At 40.8% G+C, this 27,200-nt stretch overlaps 1 protein-coding gene across 1 annotated transcript in view; it reads right to left on the reverse strand.

Moving 5' to 3' along the window:
- Positions 1-27,200, reverse strand: part of LOC109919904 (limbic system associated membrane protein) — a 724,553-nt gene that overhangs the window by 554,009 nt on the left and 143,344 nt on the right. The gene's annotated exons all lie outside the window — the stretch shown is intronic.

Consider the following 27,200-nt stretch of genomic DNA (forward strand, 5'->3'; position numbering starts at 1 on the left):
AACAATTTACCCACAATCGAAGTCAGACTCACAGGTCTGTAGTTCCCCGGTTTCTCCTCACAACCTTTCTTAAAAAGTGGTACAACATTAGCCACCCTCCAATCATCAGGAACCTCACCATTAGTTAGAGATGATGCAAACATTTATGCGAGGGGTCTCGTAATTTCCTCCATTACTTCCCACAATGTTCTGGGATTCATTAGATCAGATCCCGGAGATTTATCCACCTTTATATTCTCTAAGACCTGCTGAACTTCTTCTTCTGTCCTGTGAACTGTTTTTAAAACATCAAAGTTTATTTCTCTGCATTCCCTAAACTCCATTTTTTTTCTCCACAGTGAAAACTGTCACAAAATATTCATTTAATATCTCTCCCATCTCCTGGGGTTCAACACAAAGATGACCTCCTTGATCTTTAAGAGGCCCTACCCTCTCTCTAGTTACCCTCTTGCTCTCAATGTATTTGTAGAATCTCTTAACCTTATCTGCCAATGCTAAGGATAAGCTAATCTCAAATCCCCTCTTTGCCTTCCTGATTTCTTTCTTAAGAACGTCTTCTGCACTCTTTATATTGATTAAGAGATTCATTTGAACCAAGTTGTCTATATCTAAAATAAGATTCTCTTATTCTTGACTAGAACCTCAATATCTTTATTCATCCATTGTTCCTTAACCTTACCAGCCTTACCCTTCACTCTAACAGAAACTAAATGCCTCTGAACTTTCGTTGTCACACTGCTGAAAGCCTTCAAATTGTCAGACGTCCTTTTACCTGTGAACAGTCTACTCCAGTCAACTTTTGTAAGTTTTTGTCTCGTACCATTCAAATTTGCCTTACTCCAACTAAAATTTTAACTTTTATGGCAGGTTTATCCTTTTCCATAACCATTTTGAAACTAATAGAATTATGATTGCTAGACATAAAATGTTTCCCCGTTTTTACTTCAGTCACCTGCCCTGCCTTATTGCCCAAGAGAAGGTCTAGTTTTGCCTCTTCTCTGGTAGGAACATCCATATATTGATAAAGAAAATTTTCTTGAACACGTTTGACAAATTCTTCACCATCCAAACTTTTAACACTATGGTAGTGTCAGTCGATATTTGGAAAATTAAAATCCCCCATTATTACAACCTTACTATGCGTGCATATATCTGAGATCTCCCTATTTGTTTCTCAATTTCCCTCTTACTATCGAGGAGTGGGAAGGGGAGGGTTGGTGGTGCTATGGTACAATCCCAAAGTGATTTTTCCTTTCTTATTTGTAATTTCTATCCACATATTTTCACTGGACGATTTTCAGAATTACTGTCCCTACTTACAGCAGTGATGTGTTCCTTAATCGAAAACGCCACCTCTCCCAGCTCCACCCACCCTTTGTTGCCTCCTTTTCTATCCATCCTATAGCATCTAAAACCAAGAAATTAGTTCTGAGAGATAACGCTCCGCTGTGATTCATATCTAGTTTTGAGCCGCACAATTAAGTAAATATGCACTGTCGCATATACCTGTGTTCCATTCTGACACAGATTGCCACAGCCTGTTCAGCGGGCATTGCCTGGATATCTGGAAAGATTCCTATACAGACTCTTAAAATGAGCAAAATTGCATCCTGTTTCAGGATCCTTGAATGGTGAGTTTCCTCAATGGGCAGTTCCTGGCAATGGGCAGGAGCAAATTACTGCAGATTTTGGAATCTGTACTGAAAACAAAATATGCTGGAGATCACTGTGGGGCTTCATCTAGACTTGAAATGTTACCTTGCTTTCTCTCCATAGGTGCTGCCTGAGCCCCTGTGATCTCCAGCAGTTTTTGTTTTCAGTCCTGACGATGGGCACACTGCTACACTGAAAAGTCAATTAAGATATAGTGCAAAAAGCCTCTAAGCCTTATGATGGAAATCCTTCCAAGAAATTCAAACGTGGCCAGAGCAACATAAGATCCTTTCACATATCATTACCTCTAGAGTGCCTCCGGAATATCTCTAGCTTCTGCCTCATCCATGTGCCTTGCTGATTTCACTTAAAGGCACGGATCAATTTCCATATGACACTAGCTAGATTTAACTCCCAATCCAAATGTTGCCTCTCAGCCAGGTTGCTCGTTTGATGTTCAGTTCTTAATAGGCAACAATTAAACACCTAAAAGATATATCCCAATCACATCATTAAGTAATACCCCTGTACTAATTCTATCCTATCACCACCAGTGTCTCAAGCTGTTTGCAATGTCACCATCTAATCAGCCCCCAAAAAGAACCTCTGACCCCCAAACTGTCTCTGTCAAAACACATACACATCAGTAACATCACTTGTCTCCAACTGTGCTTATTTTCTAGTGGAATTCTTCCAATGTTCTCAGCTAGCCTTCAGTACAATAAAATCATAGATTCCCTAGAGTGCAGAAAGAGGCTATTTGGCCCATCGAGTCAGTACCAACCCTCCAAAGAGTATACCACCCAGAGCCACCCCCAAACCATAATGCCACATTTACCACGACCAATCTAGTAGTTAACCAGCAGACTACACACTATCACATGATCCCTGGATACTATGGGGCAATTTACCATAGCTAATATAATTAACTTGTACATCATTGGACTGTGGGAGGAAACCCACACAGCCAGCTACCCAAACTTGGACTCGAACGCAGGTCCTTGGCGCTGTGAGACAGCAGTGCTAACCACACTGTAAACTTAAAATTGTATGGCTGACTGTGTTCTATCTCAAAGTAAGTTCTGCAAAACAATCACCATTCACCTTGTGAATAAACACTTACTCCCCCAGTGCCTGCAATTTACAATAATCAAACTCTTTTTTCTACATTTGATTTCCTCCCAACTTTGGAGCTTCCAGCAACTGAATACGTGCTCAGATTCATCACTCCTCATACTCTGACATTCTGTCCATCCTTCAGCCCTTGATCCCCACATTGGTAGCTGTGCCTTCAAGTGCCCAGTGTCATACACTGGAAATCCCCCTTGAAATCTCACCACTCCTCTTTGCTCCTTCAAGAGTTGCGCATAACTCGAGAGTACTTTGTTTAAAACAGTCATAATATCACCTTCATTGGCTCAGTGTTCAATTTCAGCTGGATATGCTGTTCAGACCAGTAAGTGCTGCAAATGTTCTAATTAATATTTTTCCTTCAACACCATGCAAATAAAAGTATAATTTTACAGTTATTTGTGAATTCTTACTGTGTGAAAAATGGCCATACTGTTTTCTTACTTATCAGCATTAATTGCAATATGTGAAGCTCTATAGGATGTTGGACCCTTATATAAATGCAATTTCTCGCTTTCCCACATTACCATTTCACAGCACAACTTTGGAAGAAAAAAATTATTGATTTTAACCTATTAAAATATATCCACCATGCGTATTGATCCTTATTATGTAACTGGAACATAATATTGCCTTATCACCTGAATTTGAATCCAATAGATTTTCAGACATTTTTTTCTTCACAATTCCAAACTATGATTCTTAATGCAGAATCATTACAAAATGGAGTCTGACACACTTGTTTCCACAGTTAGTCTAGCTGAGTGCATTGTCCTGTTTTCTTTGCAGCAAACCACCCTCTTCACCAAGTTTCATTTTCATTTCTGGCAATTGGCGTTTGAGTGAATTTAGGATATATAACTGTTACATTAGAAGTCCTACACTAATATCAATTCAACATATTAGCACAACTCTGTCAGCGTAATTGAACTGTTTAAAGAAGGAAAAATGCTGTAAAACCAGTAAATACCTATGGAAGATTACAAAGGCAGCTTTAAAAATGTGTTTGTAAGCCTTTATCTGTAGCATCCTCTGCATATACCATTTTAAAATCACATTAAAGTTCCTGTTTAAAATTCCATAAAGTGCTTCAAAAAATTGAAGTATTTTCAGAAGTTTAACTGATTAAAAAAAGCATCTCCTAGCTCAGATGGATCAAAGCCAGCAATCATTAAAAGTATCAACTGAAATGAGGCAGTTTTACAGTACAACTAGGTCAAAAGTGAGTAAACATAATTGAATCAGAATGGACATTTCTATTCACCTAATGAATTCACCTATTCACGCTCCATACAAAGGTAAATTCTTTTCTACTGTGCGCGTGTGATCAGCACGTCTTCAGCTTGACAGAAACAACATAATTTTTAATGAAAATGATGGGATTGCATCAGGTCAGAATACAAGAAAGTGGTTGAAATATATTTTGTAATAATGCACCAATATATAGCTAGATTTTGCGCTGTTTAATAATATATGCTTTGGTACTTGGAAGTTATACATTTTTCTTCATGCAATAGCTCATAAAATAGACAGCATTAGAGACACCGCCTATAAGATTCACAGGAATGGATTTCGCAATAACGAACTTCAGTTACATAGAAAGATGGAGAACTTAGGACTATTTTCCTTTGAGAACAATAAATTGACAGTAGATTTGATAGAGGTATTTAAAAGGCAGTGCCTCCTGACACCTGAAAATGCACATGCTCACTCATCCAGAAATGCGCATGTGCACATTTCCTAACCTACCATGTCATCATGTGATTACATCATTATGCAAAGACCTGTGCCTATTTAACTGGGGCACAGTACACATGCCTCCTAGGGTCAGCAGACATAGTCGATGTAAAATCATGCAAGACATGGACTGCGTAGATCGGGAGAAACTGTTCCCCACTGGCAAAAGGACCAATAACAAGACACAGATTCAAGATAATTGTCAAAAGACAGAATGGAGCCATGAGAAAATATTTTGCATGTAACAAGTGATTAGGATCTGGAATACATTACCTCTGAGTGCGGTGAAGACATAGGTAATTGGATTATGACTGAAGATAAAGAACCTGAAGGGTTATGGGGAAGACAGTGGGTGGAGTGGCATGAGGTGAATGCTTATTTGAGAGTCAGCACGGAAATAACATGCAAAGTGACCTCCTGCTATGCTGTAACATTTCTGTGATTCTATTCTGAGAATAAGATTCCTGTAAATAATACTAAAGCACTATTGTACTTACATATACTATTATTTTGCACAAATTACATTATTTCCAATTTTGTAATACATATGCTACTTGCCTATTGTTAGGAAAGAATAATTACTCCATCATTGACTTTCATAACATAAGTTTAAAAAGTAATTTCTAAAGTGCGCTATTTTACCAGGTGACCATGGCACGAGAGTTAAAATAAAAGACAGGGAACAGTAGAACAGAGGATATTTAACATTTTCTTGGGTCTTTCACTGAACAACAGCTTGTGATAACCCAGTACAGTGACAACTCAAATCTACATTGTTTACTAGTGTACCATTATAAAATATATTTTATATAGTTTCCCATGATCTGGGCTGGTTTTCTTATTTAGAATTAAAAATTACCAACATTTATAATCTGGCAAACATGCCTGAGTTGACAATATTGTTCTGTCTTTAGTAGCGTTTGAAGAAATTCGAGATATTTTAATTTTGTAGTTATGAATTTCAAGCCGAGAAAGATCATCCTTTTGAAATAATCATCTGATCTTGCTTGGATGACAATATCATTTAACAGATTGACATGATAATGTAAAATATGAATTATTAATTTATGGATTCCATTAGCCAATCTAACACCTAGGACTTTCATGGACGGAAATGGTTTTTATAAAGGATTTAAAATGCTGACGTAAAATAGCAATGTGCGCCACCTAATGACAATTAGACAAGAGACAGCTGAGCTGAAATTAACATTTTATCCAAAGGCATTGAAGCCAGTTAACATGCCACCCTGGGAGGTGTGAAGAGGCCGTCATCATCTATGTTTATTGTACACCTGGATGAGAACATTCACATGTTGGAGATGAAAACAGGACTTGCACTGAGGTTTTCATCAAGTTTATAGAGAAGGATCTCACACATAAATACAAATAAAAATGTATTTCAAGGAGCAGTTTTGGCAGGGAGTAGGAAGAAACTAATGACACAGAACTGAAAGGCTGTGGAGTATTGCTTCTTGAGGATCAAAGCCACAAAAGTGTTCAGTGGCAATATAGATTAAAAAAGTAATTTCAGAACACCGAGAATTTGACAGTAAACTGACATAATGTCGACTGCTGAGGACCCAATTGTCAACTCAACAACTGAGGTCTCCAACTTATACATTCCCTTCAACTTTCTCTTTTACTGCTGACTTTCCCATTTTTACTTTATAACTATACCTCCATACATTTGAAATCATATGTTTATTAATCTTTTCTTGAGATTAGCAAGGTGCTTTTCTTTAAATCAAGGAAACCTTGCAATTGACTCCTTATTACTACAATAGAAATTAGTGAACTGCATTTTAATTGGAGTCTCATGATAAGAAGAACATAAATCTTTGTTGCAGCCAACTGAGGCGGCAGGTATGGGCAGGGGGCAGGTGATTGATTCACTACCCCTAATCTGGGCAAAACAATAACTGACTTTCTTATCAAATTATACAACTTAAAATAGAAGCAGCCCAAGAAGAACAAATCATAAGCCAGCACAGTAGAGCAGGATGTTGCAATGCAGTTGACTAAGCAGAAAAGAAGGATGCTCAGAATTAAATTCCCGATCTCAATTGGGCCACTGTGCAGAAGATCAAACCGAGCGATCTGAGACACTCATGCCCATACTTCACTTCAAGAATAAGAGAAAAAAGAAGACACGTACTTAACAATATAGAAATACAGAAATAGAAATATAGAAACTAGAAGCAGGAGTGGGCCAATTAGCCCCTTGTGTCTGCTCCACCATTCAATATGATCATGGCTGATTATCCAATTCAGTCTCCTGTTACTGCTTGTTCCCCATCACCTCCCCGCTCCTGTACCTTTTGATCCCTTTAGCCCTAAGAATTATATCCAACTCCTCCTTGAAAACATTTAATGCTTTGGCATCAACCCCCTTTTGTGACAGAGAATTCCAAAGGCTCCCCATTCTCTAAGTAAAGAAATGTCTCCTCATCACATTCCTAAATGGCTTACTCCATATCCTTAGACTGTAACGTCTTGTTATGGACTCCCCAGTCATCGGAAACATCTTCCTGTGTTTGCCCCTGTCTAGTCCTTTCAGGATTTTATATACTTCTGTGAGATCTCTCACCTTGTTCTTCTGAATGCCAGCGAATCTTGAGAAGAGATATACTAGCACTGGAGGGGGAGCAGAGGAGATTCACTCGGTTGATTCCAGAGTTGAGAGGGTTTGATTATGAGGAGAGACTGAGTAGACTGGGATTATACTCATTAGAATTCAGAAGAATGAGGGGAGATCTTATAGAAACATAAAAGATTATGAAGGGAATAGATAAGGTGGAGGCAGGGAGGTTGTTTCCACTAGCAGGTGAAACTAGGACTAGAGGGCATCGCCTCAAAATAAAGGCAAGCAGGTGTAGGACTGAGGTCAGGAGGAACTTCTTCACCCAAAGGGTTGTGAATCTGTGGAATTCCCTGCCCAGTGAAGTGGTTGAAGCTACCTCGCTGAATGTGTTTAAGGCAAGGCTAGATAAATTTTTGAACAGTAAAGGAATTAAGGGTTATGGTGTGCGGGCGGGTAAATGGAGCTGAGTCTCAAAAAGATCAGCCATGATCTCATTAAATGGCGGGGCAGGCTCGAGGGGCCAGATGGCCTACTCCTGCTCCTAGTTCTTATGAATCAATATTTTCTGCCCTTTCTCCAGTATTCTGATAAGCCTGGTGAACAAACTCAGTGGGGGAGTTGATGGGAGAAGACGAGGTAAGGAGAAAGGTGGAGGAGGGAAGAGAAAATGTGGTAGAGTGCAGCAGAATGTGGGAGCAATTAAAGAAAAGGCTATAAGATGACAACAGCACTTATCCTTTCCTTTCAATACACTTGTTTAAGAACATTGAAATGAGTACACTGGCTATTAAATGGGAAATAGCCATTTTCAACCTGGGAACTTGTTGCATGTTGGTTTCACATCCAACTGAATTTTGCTGGCTCTTCTTGATGTTGGTTGATGCTCATATATATGAACCTGATTTTTAGATTGATCAGATCTAATTCACATCAACTGAGTTGGATTGTAGTTGTCCGATAGATGTGGTATGTATAATGAATATGAATTTTAATAATTCATCAGTAACAAAAGGACCATTGTGGCACAGTGGTAATGTCCCTGTCTCTGAACCAGGAGGCCCAGGTTCAAGTCCCACCTGCTCCACAGCTGTGTAATAATTATAAAATTTATACAAAAGTACTATCTGAATGGGCTGAATAGTGCCTGGACTCAGTGTTGAGCTCTACTGTGACTGCAAAGAGTTAAAAGGAAGAAGAGTAATGTTGACAGGAGACTGGCGACTGGTAGATCCAAGGCTGTGAAGGAAGGAAAAGACTGGGCAGCCCAGGATAGACATAAGAGAGGGCTGGGGTGCCAGGAGAAACAGAACAAGAGAAAATGTTACATCAATGCACAAGCTGCTCCAGAAGTGTAAAGGCTTCCTTTGATTGATACGAGACCCTTTCTTCTCACCTATTCACTGAAGCCCTTTCAAAAATGCCTTCACACCTGACTTGCCAGCAGCTATCCAGCTTCTTGTGGCAGTGATGGTGGATTGAAGCCATTAAATGATAATTAACAGGACAGTTAAGGAATGTCAGTTAAGGGCTTCTACAAGCCAGAGTGTGGGTGGCTTAACAGACAACTTGTCCAGTCTCTGCATTATGGGAAGCAGATTGGTGTTACTGGAATGAGGAGGGACGAGTAGCCAACATATTGCGTGTGCAGCCCTACTGGCAGCATGATTTGGTACAGCCACAAAATCCAGGCCCTTCACAAGAATAGCTTGGAATAGCAAAACTGTAAATGCAAAAGGAAAGTTTGAGGCATTTGCAACCATCTACAGCCACCAGTAATTCTCGACTCCTCCTGAGGTCTGCACCAGCAGGCCAGTTCAGACAATTCAAATAACACCGTACCATGTCAGAAAAAATGGCTAATGACACTGTATATACTGATGTTAAATTTGAGGACCATAGGTTCAGAACACATGAATGCTTTGGTCCATACATGGATAAAATAACAGACGAGGCGTAAAAGAGAATGCACTTGGCATCAGAGTAGCATTTGACCAAGTGTAACATCAAAGAGTTTTAGCAAATTTGACATCAAGTTGGATCAGAGGAAAATTGTCCACTGGCTGGAGTCATAACTGGCACAAAAAATTTGTTCTTGGAAGCTAATCTTCATAAGTAATTATTCAGAATAATTTGTTGGGTCCAAGCAGTTTCAAGCTGCTTCATCAATGCTCTTCCTTCAATCATAAGGTTAGAAGTGGGGATGTTCACCGAATATTGCACTATATTCAATAGCGTTTAGAACTCCTCTTATAAGTGAAACAATCTCTGCCCACAACAACATTCAGGCTTTAGCTAATAAGTGGCAAGTAACATTTGTGCCACACAACTCTCCAACAAGGCAGCCTGTCTCCCCTTGACATTCAAGTAAGAAAATGGAGCCCAACATTCTATTTATTTGTTTACAGAATGCTACGTTAGAAATGTTGGCCCTTTCCCTAACCAACTGCCAGTGAGTCCCACATATCTCTCTTCATCTATGCTCAATATACTTAATCAATGTCCTCTACCAAATATCACTATCCTTCATGATACAATTAACACATCAGCATCCCGAGAGTTACCGCAGACAAGAAAGTGAACCTGACCAACCACATAAATACAGTGGCTACAGGGGCAGGTCACAGGCCGGCAATTCTGTGGTGAGAAACTCAATTCTTGATTGTCTAAAGACTGTGCACAACCTATACTTCAGAAATATGATGAACTTTGTCTGAATCAAGTCACCTTCAACAACAGACAGGATGCTTGCCCTTATCAAAGACAAAGCAGTCCATTGATGGGCACCCCATTCATTTTGAAACTTCCATTGATTTCACTGATGCAAATTGACAGCAGTGTGTACCGTATCCAAATACACTGCAGAAACTTAAAAAGATCCCTCAAACTTGACCTTTAACCACCCAGAACAGCATAGGCAGTTAAATGAATGGGGGCACTTCCATCTGAAAGTCCCACTTTGAGTCACCAGCCTCATTTGGAATCACTGTTCCTTCGCCAATACTGGTTCAAAATCCTAGAGCTCTCTCTGTGACCAGTGTTGCCATATACCTACACTACATGTACTGCAATTATTCAACAAAGCAGCTCATCACCACCTCACAAGAACAATTAGAGATGAAGATTTAATGTTAGCCTTGGAAAAAAACGCTCACATGCCAAGAATGAATATTAAAAATTCCCTGAATTTACCACGGACCGAACATGCAACTCACTAATTGCTGCTTTTTTTTTCCAAGGTAAGGTCATTTACATAGAACGCTTTTCTTTTCAGATGTTGACTTTCCTGCTGTACATTTCAAACAGATTTCTAACATTTTAGATTTATCTTTTATGCATCTGAATGTGAGTAGGGAAGCACAGCTCACTCATTAACCAGTTTTGCTACATGTTGAGAGGTTACCTAATAGCCATATTGTGCTTTAAAATTTAAGTGCTCAGTATCAAAAGTCCTAGATAAGCTTCCAAGCCCCATGCTGTGCTCAGGGGAGTCGGAGTCCCTGAGAATCATGTATCATTTTCAAAGAGAAACATTGGAATTCTGTCAAAAGAACAAGCAAGAATCAAGATAATTACCACTCCTATACTATTTAAAGGACTTAGTGAGACCTTTTCATGTTTTGGGATATTACAGCACAATGGAGCTAACAATTCATACAGTTTGTACAGGGAAATTGTGGAAATGCTTGGAAAACATCAGTGGTGAACGATTATGGCAACAACTTAGAGCAGTATAATCAGTTTCTAAGAGTGACTACATCATTGACCATGGGGCCTTAATAAAGGTGCACCAGGAAAACATAGCACAGCTCTGTAAATTTTCATAAATTAAATTTTGCATTCTTTTCACAGACCAATACTGATAGACATAAAAGCTGCAAAATTACATTATATATCAGCTGTCTCTTAGGTGCTTCAGATGGCCTTACAGATCCAATATGGGGTTCATGGCACACGCAAAGCAAGATAAAACGTTTCAGTGAAGGCGTACAGTGAGCATTTGTTGAAAGAATACAGAATAGGCATTTGTTTGTTCTAAAGTGACACCAGTGCTAGATTTTGGAGCTCAATGCTCCGGCTAACACAATCTACAGGGTTGAACACAAGTTCAGCAGCAGGTTTGATCCGAAATAGTGGTATTTAAAGTGATCATCAATTACTTTCAGGTTAGTTATTGATTGATTTCTGTTGGCTGATGCTGCAGTTGTGGAAGCGCTTAGTGGTTTCTCAGCTGAAGGTTTTTTAAAGTTAATGGGAAACGGTGTGGCATGTGATTAACATTATGCTAACTTCAAGGATTCTGCAATTGTACAAGGTTGCCATTGTATGCATTCTCCTAAAACTGCAGCATGACAATGGAAATAGAGAGCAATACAAGCTACAGGAAGAAGAGAGGATAAGGATTCTCAGCAGGAGGTGAGAGTGTTCAAATAGTAGCTTTAATGAGGAACAAAACAAGAGATATTCAGGATGTAAAACAGGAACAAAAACAAAGTTGCTGGAAAAGCTCAGCAGGTCTGGTAGCATCTGTGAAGTAAAAAACAGAGTTAACGTTTCAGGTCCGGTGACCCTTCCTCAGAACTGGTGGTGGCTAGGAAAACGTCAGCTTATGTGCTGAATATAGGGAGGTGGGTTGGGTAGGGAGTAATTGTTAGGATAGAGCCCAAAGAGAGAGAAAGACAGTTGGATAGACAAAGGAGATGCTAACGATCAGGCTGGGAGGGTGAATAGTTGTTAATGGGGACTGTTAATGATTAACAAAAGGAGGTGTGTAATGGCAGGCTATGTGGTGACAAGGCCTGGAGTGTGGGGTGGGGGCTGGGACATGGGAGAGCTTAGGCCCTAAAATTATTGAACTCAATATTGAGTCCGGAGGGCTGTACGGTCCCCAAGAGGAAAATGTGGTGTTGTTCCTCCAGCTTGCATTGGGCTTCGCTAGAACACTGCAGCAAGCCAGAGACAGAGATGTTGGCCAGGGAGCAGGGTGGTGTGTTGAAGTGGCAGGCAACAGGTAGTTCTGGGTCTTTTTTGCGAGCAGAACGTAGATGTTCTGTGAAGCAGTTGCCAAGTCTATGCTTTGTCTCCCCAGTGTAGAGGAGACCACATTGTGAGCAGTGAATGCAGTAGACTATTCAGGATGTCCTTGGTAAAATCTGGCACCTGCTACAGTAAGAACTGCAATTTCAGACTAGAGAGAAGATGACATTGCCATTGCTGTGAAGATGATGTGGCTCTTCCCGGGCTGGAAAAGAGGATATTTGTGATGACTTCCACATTGCCATCCACCATTATGTAATGAAGGTCAGAAGAGGTGAAGACATTTCATTCTTTGCTGCACGAGAGCAGCCGGGGGATTGACTATGTAGCTTTGAAGGATGACGAGTTTCGCCATGACATACAGTGCTGTTGACTGTACAGACATTGTTCTGCAAGGACCACATACCTATACCACTATTGGTACGGATTCCATTCCCTCAACATCCAGTTGATTGTAACCACAGGCACCACACTGTGCAGATCAGTAATTTATATCCTGCTCGCAGTCTTGATGCTTTCATTCTGCAGCAGCCCACTGTTCCATCTGCATTTGAGCCACAAACCAAAGGGGACGATGGACAATTAGACCTACCCAGTGATGACATAGTTCAAGTTTCAGTGCACTTCTTAAAACTCCCTTCCTAATAGCACTGCAGATGCACTACACCACATGAACTGCAGGGACTCAAAGAGACAACTCACTCCCAGGTTCTGAAAAGCAATTAAGGATGCTATTTTTGCCAGTGATGCTCACAGCCCATTAACAAGATTTTAAAAAAAAATCCTGATATGCAAGGACTGTGATATGCCACAATTCCAGGCACAATACTGGAATGTTCAATTTCAACAGACTCCTTTCAAGCTTCCCTTTTGTGTCCTTGATAAACTTGATTTTATACAAAACTCTGCTGCTCATGTCCTTACTTGCATCAAATCCATTCACCCATCACCCATACTGCTGAACCACATTGGTTCACAATCAAGCAACATTTCAATTTTCAAATCCACATCCTTGTTTTCAAGCTGCTCCATTGGCCTCAATCATCTCTATTTCTGTAACCTCAGTACCACAACCTTCTTGAGATATCGTGCACACCTAATTTGGTCTTGTGAACATCCCTAATTTTAAGCGCAAAATCATTGCTAACAGAACCTTCTTGTACCCTGGGATCTGGAATTCTCTCTTTAAGCTTCTCCAAATGCCTACTTCTCTTTCTTCTTTTTAGACGCTTCTTAAAACTTTTTTCACTAACTTTTTGGCCAGCTGTTCGTACCTCAGTATCAAATTTTGCTTTATGATGATATTGCAAAATATCTTGCGACTTTTTGTCATATTAAAGATGCTGCAAAATACAAGTTATAATTGTACAAATAGAAATATGCTGCTGCATGGATGATTTTGGAGGAGCCCTGTAAAGAACAAAGTAGATATCAAGATTTGTGACACTCTGCTTCATGCTACACGATCTCACTAAAGGATTTCAGCCTTCACTGGCTACATGTTGTGCAACTGAGGTACATGAAGAAAAGATGAGAAGGAAGTGGCATAGTGGGAAGGAGAAGAACCAAATATTATCCTTGTTTGGCCAGGCTGTTCACAGGCTGTTCACATTCAATTGGAATACCAGTGTTATGCTCCAGAAGGCCAGCTGGTGAACAATAGAATTGAAGCCCTTCTTTGTACATGTATACATATACACACGGAGTTACACATTACAAACATGCACCTCCTCAACAATCTACAGCTGTGACTCCCATGAGGTTCAAATAAATGTCAACAATTAAACACAACTAAAAATAAATCAAAACCAGTGAATGGAGTCCTAATTTTCTACTCACCAAAAGCACCATACCTACTGACCATCACAAAATCTACTTTGTCACAATGCAAGAAAAGAACTCAATCGAAATAAACATTTGAAAACAAATCGATAAATCAATCGTTCTGTATTTCATCCAGATTGTGACTGTGTTTTCCATGTGCCTTTCTGTGTCCTGGTACTGAGTGCACTGTGACTGCAGCGTGCCTGATGAAGACTGCGGGCTTTCAAATGAGAACAGCTCTAGCCACAAAAGGCCCAGTTAGTTTGAACTTTCTCGGCATGGTGTGAACAAGCCAGGCTCGCTGACTGACAGGCAACAGCAACGATGCTGCTGGCAATTGTGGAAAAAATGACTGTTCCCATCATGAGAGAGAGCAGCTTATTCATGGTCCACTGAGGCACTGCGATGTGCTCATCAGTCGTTATAGTACAGTATCAGAGGGCAGATGATTGGAACATTGTGAATCCCTACAAGTCACTCTAAACACTGGCTTCCTGAGTCATGACGGTTGAAGTCTGGGCTTTTTTGGTGGCAAGCTGACTTTGCAATATTCCCAGTAAGGGCAGCCCTCAGAGATTGAGTGGTTCCTTCTTACATTGCAATAAGAAGCTGAGACATTGTCCACCACACACTACATTACTTCTAGATCCACAAAAATATGGAGATGCTCACCAATTCCACGCTGGAAAAGATGAGATCCGAGCTTTGTGCAAAGCTCTGTAAAATGTTGCAACTGGACTCCTTCATGTTCTTTGATATCGTACAAAGACCTTCTAGCAGGCTTCTAAACACCGAGCATTTTCTACACTTACATAATTCTTCTGTAGCTCATCCTATCAAAGTGCTCAGTTGAGGTTTCTGCAACAGAATGACAGTGTGACCTTCCCTTCTGGCAGGTTGCCACCTGTGATAACATGTCCCACTGCCCTAGCTGCATGTCACTTGTGATTGGTATCTTACCCCATGCAGATCTCATGCCACCATGAGCTGGTGACTACCACTGTGAGAGCAAGTGATGGTGTTTCTTCATTTGCATTATCCTTTTGGTTCTCCACCACTTAAAGCAGCTCTTGGGCCTGTGAAAAAAAGAAAGCTAAACAGATAGTGTTGAAATGAGGGGGTGTGGGCTTGGGAGGAAAGGAAGGTGTGCATGCTGCTCTATGTATAATATAGAAATCAGAAGATTGTTGGATGAGGGGGAATGAGATAGGAGAAGATAGATTAGGGGAGTTGTTCATGATTTTGGGCCCCTGATGAGACATGCAGCCACTTCTTTGTGCTTTGAACAACAGCTGCAACCTGCAATCACATGAATTAGAACACAACCTAAAGTTTGTGTGCTGTATCCAAAACAACGACCACAGGATCAACCTGTATTGTGATTCCACCACTGCAAATAATCCTGCACTTCACACCTCTCCCCGCTCCAAATTTCCTACACTATTTTCAGGCTCTGTTTGATGTACACTTTCTGCAGCATTGTGAAAGGCTGTGCTCAGCTGCAATTTAATATATATTGCAACATTGGCTTTTGATTTAAGTGCATGAATCAGATCAAACTAACCTACAAAGCATGATAGCAGACCCCCATAGATTGGCACTACTGTGGCACAGCTGAGACATGGAATTGCATGTTTATCATAAAGTTCCTATCTGAAAGTTTTCTGTACTTGACAGCACCTTAAAGGAAAAATGACAAATAAAGATTCAGCAGTTCCCAAAGGAAAACAAGGCAAAAAAGAACTTCGGCTGCTCAGCCACCTTGAGGTCAAAAATAGATAAATAAAAGAGTTTCTATTATCATTTTTGCATGCCATACGATGACAATTATAATATGCGTGTAACATCACAGTACTTATCATCTTGCATAACCAGAAATGTGAAAATGTGATAAATGGCTGAGAGTTGTTACAAACTTGAAGAATTTAATTGTACATTACATAGTTATTTTTGTGAAGGAGCAAATTATTGCAGATGCTGGAATCTGTACTGAAAACAACAAATGCTGGAGATCACAGCGGGTCAGGCAGCATCCGTGGAGACAAAGCAAGCTAACATTTCGAATCCAGATGACTCTTTATCAGAACTGAAGTGAAGTGTGAAGTGTGGAGGGGGCAGCCTTGATGCTATAGTTGGGATGGGGGGGGGGGGGGGGGGGGGGGGCAGTCAGGGTGTAGATGGGGGAGAAAAGATGTTCAGATTAAGTGATCGGAATGTGAGAATGGCAGAACAACGATGTGTCTAACTGTCAGACTTGAAAGAGAAGACAGTCCCACTGGGGTGGGCAGAGGGAAGAGAGGACATGGTGACAGAGAATGTATCAAGTAAAGCCAAACAAAAGGTAAGGACTGGGAGCTGGTTCACAATTTGAAGGTGTTGAACTCAACACTGAGTCCAAAAAAAGCCCAAAAGGACTGTGGATGCTGTAAATCAGAAACAAAAACAGAAGTTGCTGGAAAAGCTTAGCAGATCTGGCAGAATCTATGAAGAGAAATCAAAGTTAACATTTCAGGTCTGGTGATCCTTCCTCAGAACATGAGTTCTGAGTTCACCTGGAAAGATTGTTTTAGCCCTTGGATGGTGAGCCGGAAGAAGGTGAAGGGGCAGGTGTTGCACTTTCTGCAGTTACATGGGAAGATGCTGTGGGAAGGGGGGATGGTGTTAGTGGTCGATGAATGGACTGGGGTGTCCCGGAGGGAACGATCCCTGCGAATTGCAGACGGGGGAGTGAGGGGAAGATGTGTTTGGTGGTGGCGTTCCACTGGAGTTGTCTGAAATGGTGGAGTGTGATCTTTTGAATGTGGAGGCTGGTGTAATGAAACGTTGGGACAAGAGGTCCCAATCACGCTGTTGAGAGTGATGCGAAGCAGCATGGATGACAGGTTGGATGCAGTTGAAGGCCCTGACAACCACAATGGATGGAAAACCACGGTTACGGAAGAAGGAAGCCATGTCAGCAATGCTGTTTTGGAAGGTGACATCATCTGAACAGATATGACGTAGGCGAAGGAACTGGGAGAATGAGATGGAGTCCTTGCAGGACATAGGGTGTGAAGAGCTGTAGTGAAGGTAGCTATGGGAGTCAGTGGCTTTGTAATGGATGGTAGTAGACAGTTTATTCCCTGAAATGGAGATGGAGAGGTCAAGGAAAGGAAGGGAATTGTCAGAAATAGATGATGTGAAATTTAAAGAGGTGTGGAAACTAGAGGCAAAATGAACAAATTTTTCAAGGTGCTGACAGGAGCATGAAGCAGCACCAAAGCAGTCGTCAATGTACCGAGAAAAAAAAATTGTGGGAGGGGGCCAGTGTAGGACTGGAACAAGGATTGTTCCACATAACTCATAAAGAGGCCAGCATCACTGGGACCCATATGGATGCGCATAGCCACCACTTTGTGTATTGTGTTGAATTTTTCACTCAGAAACTAAACCTGGAAATTTAAATCTTACTGATTTCCAATTTCTCCACAAGGATCCACACCGTATCACTGGATGGTTTTATAAGATCATGAAACAAGTGAAATAATGAAAGGAGGAGATCAGATTGCAGAATCATAGAATCCTGACAGTGTAGAAGCAGGCGATTCGGCCCATTGAGTCCACTCAGATGGTGGAGTGCACTCTATCCCTGTAATCCTGCATTTCCCACTGCTCATCCACCTAGCCCACACAACCATGAACACTCTGGGGCAATCTAGCATAGCCACTCCACCCAACCTGCACATCTTTCGACTCTGGGAGGAAACTGGAGCACCCAGAGGAAACCCACATAGATATGGGGAGAACATACAAACTCCACATAGACAGTCGCCCGGGGCTGGAATCAAACCGGAGTCCCTGGCGCTCTGAGCCAGCAGTGCAACCACTGAGCAACTGCACTGACCTAGTAATCCACCTCTAACTCTGCTTTGACCTATCCATCCGTTGCTGAAGTGATCCTCCATGCATTACCTCCAAGCAGCATGGCTGCAATGTTCTCCTGGTGAGCCTTCCATTCTCCAACCCAGAGATTCCAACTAATGCTCCTGCCCAATGTGGTACCAAATTCTCCTGACCTATCATCCTGGTCCTTGCTGGCTCTTAATGCCTCAAAACTTCAAATTTTGAATTCTGATCTTTCTGTTTAAATTGCTTTATGGAAACACCGTCCCCTATTTATTCAATCTGCTCCCGGCCTGCAAACCCTACTTCCACTCTTAGATGCCCTGAAACTTTTCCTCCAACATCAGTCTTTTGTAATCCCTTATTTTACCTTCAGCTGGTCATTGGGATTATTTTACTGGATCACCCTTCTTTTCCATTTCACAATACTCTTTCAAGACTCTCCTCAAAATTCACCTCCTTGTCTAAGTTTTGGTCACTCCACCAAATAGCACCTGTTTTGTCTAGCTACTGTTTTTCCTGATTTTGTCTCGATAACTTAGCATTCTTCTTTGTATATGGTGTGTAAACTGTAGCATGCCTCAATATAACACAATGCATAATGTCAGCCTCACTTTCTGTATCTTCCTTTTCACACCATAATGTTGTCAAATATGCCTTCTTGCTGTCATATGAAGCCACCATTTGTCTTCATAATCTTAGATTAACCAAGAATGTTGATACAAACTATAGATTGACAAAGGAAAAGTCTAAAATGATGTTGAAACATTAAACATTAGAGTATTTATATTTTAAAGCTACCTCCAATTCTTAGTTTATGAATCACACTGTAAACCACGAAAACAAAACATAGAATTGTACATGCTGGAAATCTGAAGCAAAAATAATTGCTGGCAAAATTCATCAGGTCTGGTAACATGTAGAGTCTGATGACTCTTCATCAGAAGTGATAACAATGAGGAAAACGTGGTATTTTTATGGAAGATGAGGTTGAGCGGGTATTGGGGGGGGAGGGGGGAAGAGGTGAGTGGATAGGGGGTGACGGAGCTCAGCGAGACAGAGATACAAAAAGGGTAGGCAGACGAAGACATTGCTGACAGTAGGCCAGGACAGAAGAGAAGCTGAATAAATGACATCGTGAGACCTGAGAGTAAGAGAGAATTGGTAGGCTGTGTTGAAAGCACTCCCATGTAATGTGATAATAGAACTAAGAGTGGGTGAGAACAGGTAGGCTGTGTTGAAAACAACCTATGTGATGACTTGACCAGAGTGTGAGGGTGGGTAAAAAATACGAAAGGACAGAATCAGGCTCTAAAGTTATTGAACTCGATGTTGAATCCTAGAGGCTGCAGCATCCCCAAGTAGAAAATGTTCTTCAAGGTTGCGCTGAGACTCACTGGAACACTGCAGCAGGCCTGAGACAGAAATGTTGGCCAAGGAACATGGCCTTGGATTGAAGTGGCAGGTAACTGGACCCTCAGGGTCATTGTTTCGGATAGAACGTAGGCTTTCTGCAAAGTGATCACCCAGTCTGTGTTTTGCTTCCTCAATGTAGTGGGGAACCGCACTGTGAACAATGAGTACAGTGGACCAAATTACAAGAAATGCATGTAAAATCACTACTTCACCTGGAAGGCATGTCTGGAAAATTGGATAGAGAGGGGGGAAGTGGTCAACAGACAAGTGTTGCATCTTCTGCAATTATATTCTAAGACACTGTAGGGAAGCACAGTCATGTTGGGAGTGAAGGAGGAGCGGACTAGGATGCCCCTGCAGAATACTGACCCGGGAGGGGAAGGGAATGTGCATCTGGTTGTGGCATCCCACTGGAGGTGACAGAAATGACAACTTTTGATCCTCTGAATGTGGACGCTGGTGGGGTGGTGAGGGAGGATCAGGGACACAATTGCTGTTGTGAGAGGGAAGAGGAGTGAGGGCCAAAGTGCAGGAAATAGTTCCAAATGGCTAAGGGCCCTGTTAAACCACAGTAGTGGGAATCCTCAGTTGAGAAAAACAATGAACATTTGAGGTCTTCTGTGGAAGTTGACATAATCAGAACAAATGCAACAGAAACAGAGAAACTGCGAGATTAGGATGGGGTCCTTACAGGCAGCAGTGTGTGAGGATGTACAGTAGAGGTAACTGCGGGAGGTGGTGGGTTTGTAATGAATGTCAGGAGCCAGCCAATCTCCCGAAACGGAAACAGAGATGTCATAGAAGGGAAGGGAGGAGTCGGAGATGGACCAGGTGAAGGTGAGAGTAGGGTGGAAATTAGAAGAGATTGGAATTGGATTGATAAACTTTTCCTAATTCCAAGCAAAAAAGTGGGAAACAGTACTAATGATGTAATTGATGTCACAGAAAAAGGAGTTGTGAGTGAGGCTCAAGGAGGATTGGAACAAGGAATATTCCACATATCCCACTAAGAGACAGGCCACACCTTTGATCCAAAGGGAGTGAGAGAAATTAAAGGAGGAATTGTTCAAAGCGAGGATGAGCTCAGTCATGCAGAGATGGGTAGTGGTGGATGGGGAAGGTTCAGGCCTTTCTTTCAGGAAGAAGCAGAGAGCCCTAAGACCATCCTGATGGGGGAATATATGCAACAAGGGATTACATGTCCATGGTGAAGAGAAGGCAGCTGGAGCCCTTGAACTGGAAATTTCAAACCAAGAGAAAGCATCGGAAGAATCACAGATGTGAGTGTGAAGGAACGAGAGAAAAATAGTCAAGTTGAGGTAGTATACCACTCCAGGTTTCAATCTGATTGAGAAACACAACCCTATAAGAGACTTTCAGCCACATGGGTGGTAGGTGTACAGTTAACATAGTTGGTACATCCCACTTTCATATGCAGCAGAACCAAAGTAATGCTCAATTTAAATCAAACAATTCTTGGTATAAACCTACCTTTACGCAAGTTACATGTTTCAGTGTCTCACTTTGTGGCCTGACAAATGGTTTAATGGCCGGAATCATGGCCAGTCAGACAAAGTAACACCACAAAGCTGTCAGTAATGGAATTAATTACACTATTCCTCATTGCTGCCACATAATGTCATTTTTAAAATTAATAAAGAACAGTGTTGACAGCATTATATTTCATCTCAGTTGTATTCAGCATTAAAAACAAGAATTTTTAAATGAACTTATTCTTTAAAAAAAACCTGAACAGAATTTATTTTTATTCTTTCTTCCAGACCATTTGTAGCAGGATATTGGGGTTGGAAGAGGAGACCAAATGAGGCAGAATTTAATCCACATGATGAGGGATTCAAATATCAGCAAGAGAGCCGTTGAGAACTGCATCACCTGCTTTGCAGAAAGTGAGTCATATTAAGTACCAATAAGGCATTTGAGCGACCAGCAGTCAGCTGTGTTTTAAATTAACAAGCCCCATGGATTGAAGCCTCTGCAAGACTTACAAGCCAATCAGAGGCCAGAGCCAGTTGGAGAAATAACCCAGGCTCAGCAAATGACCCAGGCCACAAGTGAGTTAAGGTATAATGGAATGATTGTAACTGAGTGTGGAGAACGTGGAGAGAGATGGTTGGGGGCTTATGGGGATCAGCAGTGTTTGCAGTGATGTGGCTTTCACTGGCTGCCATTCTTTTCCAAAGCTAGGTCCCTCAGTCAGGCACTGGATGACTCACAACCAGGGCTCTGACTGCCTGCTGCAGAAACCCATAAATAAACAGTTTTTTGTTTGTACATCCTCTTCAAGCATTAACTTCTCACTTTATGACTTCAACTGGCTTCTGGTGAGAGGGCCTTCCACAAGTCTCCTTTCTCTGAACTAATTTGGAATTGAGTTGAGATTATGAGGGTTTCCACCTGTCAATCATCTGCCTGGTTAAGTGCTCCCTTCTCCAAATCATGGGAGAAGATTAAAATCTGCACACCAGTCAAGTCCATTAGTGTTATCAATGTCACTCATTGTCTGGCAAATGTGAGGATTAGCTTGAACAGTTAAAATACAATTTTTCTGCTCTGCACTGATAATAGAAAATTACTTTATGAAACCCTAGCCACAGCAATAATGAACTTGACTGCAGCTGTATGTCACACACTTTATCACAAAGACAAAATATGTAGAAGCAAAATTCCTGAATGCACATTAGTAATAATATCATAGCTATCTTAGTAATGTTGAGTTCTAGATTTTCTTTTGATTCAAAATGGATCATCAGTCACTTAAAATGAAATGGTAATGGTCAGAAACTGCAAAAAATAATCCTCTGGAGAAGTCACTGTAATTTGTTAACATCATTTGGAGCCCATCTGATTGTAATTGAAGGAGATACAGTTGGCAATAATTCCATGATTAAAATCACGTGTATGTTAACCATGCAAACTCCAAGTTAGAACGTACATTAAGGAGACCATTTTGTTTGCTGGAGTTCAAAATTTGTGATACTTTGTGTGAACAGTATAGTCAGTGGTTTGGTGTTTCAGAGACTTTGACTGCACTCTTTAAAGTCACCTCACTGGAAGTTCCACTGTGGACTGGGAGTAAAAGATTTCCTTATGGAATTTCCTGCATTCCTATGTTTAGATGAGCATGTGGAAAATGTTAAATTGAAAATACTTGAAATTCAGCATTTTCTGTTTATACAGATTGATAGTCTATTTGGTTGGATCTTACACTTAATTTTATTTTCAATAGAATTAGTGAAAGTACAAGTTTTCTTTTAGAAAAAGTAATCATTAAATTTGATATGACTTAGTTCTGTGATCATTGAATCCCTACAGTGTGGAAGCAGACCATTCAGCCCATCAAGTCTACAGTGATCCTCCAAACAGCATCGCACCCAAACTCACTCCATCTTTGTACCTTGCATTTCCCATGGTTAATCCACCTAAGCTGCACATCTTTGGACTGTGGGAAGAAACTGGAGCACCTGGAGGAAACCCACGCAGACATGGGGAGAATGTGCAAACTCCACACAGACAGCTGGTTAAGGCTGGGATCAAACCTGGATCCCTGGCACTGTGAAGCAACAGTGTTAACAATTCAGCTACCGTGCCACCATCTAGAAACAGTATTCTGTCATGTTAGTGTTTTTTTGATAAATGTGTGCTTAATAAGGGATCAGATATTTCACATATCAAGCAACTCGCATTCAGGAATGGCACATGGTAAATACAGGATTAAATTTACTATGTTTGCTTCCAACAATTTATCCGAGGAACAAAAGTACTTGATTTCACCACTCTACTTTTCTACTTCACACAACCAGCATCTTGGTGGTCCCTTCAAAGGAAACCACAACTTCCACAGTAAGCATTTACTGCTATAGGTCTATAGTCACGATAAGTCAAGAAAACAATTTAAAGAATTTCTAATGGATTGAAAGACATTGCTACATGTCATTCAACAATTTTGAATAACAAGCCATATGTCCATTCAAGGTGTATCTTTTTGGGACCTGTAGATCCTTTTACAGAGATAAATTATTTGAAGCACAAAAAGGACTGCCATCCAGATGTCATGATAAACCATTTCGAGGACAAGTTCATCAAGATTATATCACAGTTGAAATCAATGCCAGTTAGTAATCAATCAACAAAATATCAATAATTATTCAAGAATGTATTATACATTGCAAACTGGACTGATAGATTATGGCCTAACATTTCAGTGTGCTATTAGATACCCAGTTGTCAGTGCAGCTTAAACAACCATATATAACCTTTTGAATACATTGGAAACAGAGCAGAAAACATTTAGCACGCTAATGACTAGAAGATGCAGATTGCGTTAATAGGAAAGGCTAGACTTCTATCCACTGGAGTCTATAAGATGAATATCGATCCCTAACACTCAGAAACAGGGAAATTTATATTGGAGATTAAGTTGACCAACTAAATTCTTATTTTGGTTCTGTGTTCACAAAGGAGGATACAAATAACATACTAGAAATGAAAACAAAAAATGCTGGAGATCACAGCAGGTCAGGCAGCATCCATGGAGAGAAAGCAAGCTGATGTTTCAAATCTAGACGACTCTTCGTCAGAGCTAAAGTGAAAGGGTATAATGAAAGGAAGGTACTGAAGGAAATCAGTATTAGAAGACAAATGGTGTTGGGGAAATTGACAGGATTGAAGGCTGATGCATCCCCAGGCCATCATAATCTATATCCCAGAGTACTTAAGGAAGTGGTCCAGCAATTGTGGGCGACTTGGTCATCATTTTCCAAGATTCTATAGGCTCCGGAACAGTTCCTACAGATTGGAGAGTAGTTAAGGTAATGTCTTTTTTTAAGAACGGAGGCAGAGAGAAAATTGAATATTACTGATCAGTCACCCTGATGTAATAGTGGGGAATGTGCTAGACTCCATCATGGAATAGTTTAACAGGTGGGGATTGGATAAGGTCAGCATGGATTTACGAAAAGGGAAACCATGCTTGACAAATTTACTGGAATACTTTCAAGGATGTGATTAGTAGTGTTGTTGAATTGAAGCTGGTGGATGTGATTTATTTGGACTTTCAGAAGGCTTTCAAAAAGGTCCTACATAAGAGACTAACATGCAAAATTAAAGTGCATTAGATTCAGGTAGTGTATGGAGATGGACAGAAAACTAGTTGGCAGACAGGAAACAAAGAATAGGAATAAATGGGTCTTTTTCAAATGGTTGGCAGTAACTAGTGGATTATCAGGAATATTGTATGCAGATTTGTTACCTTATCTGTGGAAGGACATTCTTGCTGTACAAGAAGGGCAGAGAAGGTTTACCAGACTGATTCCTGGGATGTCTGGACTGCTATAGGAAGACAGGTTGAATTGGTTAGGATTATAATCGCTGGAGATCAGAAGAAAGAGAGGTGATCACATAGGAACCTATGAAATTGTATCATGACTGGACAGGGTAGAAGCAGGAAGGTTTTCTAAATGGCAAGAAAGTCCACAACCAAGGATCACAGTCTAAGAACAAGGGGTGAACAATTTGGGACATAGATCAGAAGAAATTTCTTCACCCAGAGAGTGGCCAGCCTGCAGAATTCCCTACCACAGAAAGCAGTCAAGGACTAATCATTGTGCGATTTCAAGGGGTTATAAGGATTGAAGGATATAGGGGAAAATCTGGAACAGGATACTGAGCTGAACGATCAGCCATGGTCATCATGAATGGTGGAGCAGATTTGAAGGGCCAAATAGCCTACTTCTGCTGATACTTTCTATATTTCTAAAAGCAAGAGGTGACTTGAGTGAAACATTAAAGATTGTGAGGGTTCTTGACAGGGTAGATGTGGAAAGGATGCTTTGTTCTTTTTGTAGAATGTAGAACAATGGAGCTGTTTCAAAATAAAAGGCAGAATTTACCTAGCCCCTGAATGGCATGGGTAATGGCCAGTCGGTTTGGAAAAAAATAGCAAGATCGGCATAAATGAGATTCTTGACATTGAAAGAAAAGTCGAATTCTGTAACCAAACTTTGAATGGCGAGATGAGGATCTGACTAATGAACAGCATGAAGCCTATTTGCACGCATTTGTAACTAATCATTAGTATCCAATCTCATCTCATTGATATGCTGTTTTCTATTCTTTCATGCACTGGAGAGAAATGAGTCATCCACTTCATCTCGGGAATCAGCCTAGTGGATCTCGTTTGAACTGCCTTTAATGCTTTAATCCTTCTCTTAATTACTGAGACTAAAACAGTATTCCAGGTGCAGTATCGTCAACATCATGTACACTGCCCTATTTAGGACTAGCCTTCCCTATTTTAAACTTCAACCTGATGGTAATAAAGGTCACATAACCATTTGTCTTCATCATTACTTCCTGCATCTACATGCTTTTTTTTGTGTTTCATGCATACAGATCCCTCTGTGCTGCACTATTTTGGAGTCTCTCATCATTTAAATAGTAGCCTGCCTTTTGATTTTTATCGACCAAAGTGCATAACCTCTCACTTTCCTATGTTAAATTCCATCTACCAAATTTTTGGCCCACTCATTCAACCTACATATATCCCATTGCAGAATCCTTATGGCATCGTAACAACATGCCCTCCCACATATTTTTGTATCAGCAGAAAATTTGGATACATTACACTCTGCCCTCTCCTCCAAATCAATGATATAGATTGTAAATAAATTGAGGGCCTCAGACTGATCTTTGAGATACTCCTCTAGTTATGTCTTTCAACCTAAAAAAAGATGCATTTATCCCAACAGTCTGTCTTCTATGCATTATGGGAATGCACTACTGGCAACTAAAGAATCAAAATTTCCTCTTCACAGGTAGTCCTTCAAGATGAAGATGACTTTCTTCCATGCCAGTGCTCTGGATGATTACATAGTCTAATGCTGTTTCTGCACACCCTATTGAAGTACAGAACTGGTTTAAGAAATCTTGCATCAGGTGTACAAATGAGGTGGCCTGCCCAACTTTGAAGAATGACTCAACAGTTCCTTTATGCTGGAGGTGTTGGCCAAAGAGAAGACTTGGAGCAACTCTCCTGCCAGTGGATTTGTAGGATTTTGCATAGACATCACTTGTGATATTTCTCAAGGGATTTGAGGCATCTGCTTACGTTGTTCATGTCTTCATGTCATTGAATAAAGGTGGGCTGGTTACACTGTTACCCTGTCATCCATGAGCTTGCTGTGAAGCTCGAGGTCTTTGTCATCAAACACTCTGTTCTTCGGATGGCCAAAAGCTGCGCTTGTGCACTGGAGGTAATGTTGAATTTTATTCTCGTTAACTGCTGGTTGTAAAAGGAGATTTCCAAGGAGTCAAAATATATAAGCATTTACAGTCCATATTAACAGAAATAAATGTGATGCTTCCTGTAGCTTTCTTGGGGAATATTCTACTGGATAAGTTTATAAGCTAATTTCTCAATAGGAATGATGATCCCACTCCATGATAAAATCAGCCCACTATTTCAGGATTTAAGGAATAGCCAGGGAAAGGGACGGGTGAGCCTAATTTCAGTGGTGGGCAAGTTGTTAGAGGGGATCCTGAGGTATAGGATTTACATGTATTTGGAAAGGCAAGGACTGATTAGAGATAGTCAACACAGCTTTGTACGTGGGAAATAGGGTCTCACTCACTTGATTGAGTTTTTTGAAGAAGTAACGAAGAGGATTGATGAAGGCCCAGCAGTGGATGTGATCTAAATGGACTTTAGTAAGGCATTTGACAAGGTTCCACATGGAATACAGAGAGAACTAGCCATTTGGATACAGAACTGGCTCAAAGTTAGGAGACTGAGGTTGGGGGCGGAGGATTGCTTTTCAGACTGGAGGCCCATGACCAGTGGTGTGCCACAAGGATCGGTGCTGGGTCCACTGATTTTCATCATTTACATAAATGATTTAGATGTGAACATAGGAGGTATGGTTAG

This window comes from Rhincodon typus, chromosome 11 (genome assembly GCF_021869965.1).
Source record: "Rhincodon typus isolate 14 chromosome 11, sRhiTyp1.1, whole genome shotgun sequence".
NCBI classification, from domain to species: Eukaryota; Metazoa; Chordata; class Chondrichthyes; order Orectolobiformes; family Rhincodontidae; genus Rhincodon; species Rhincodon typus.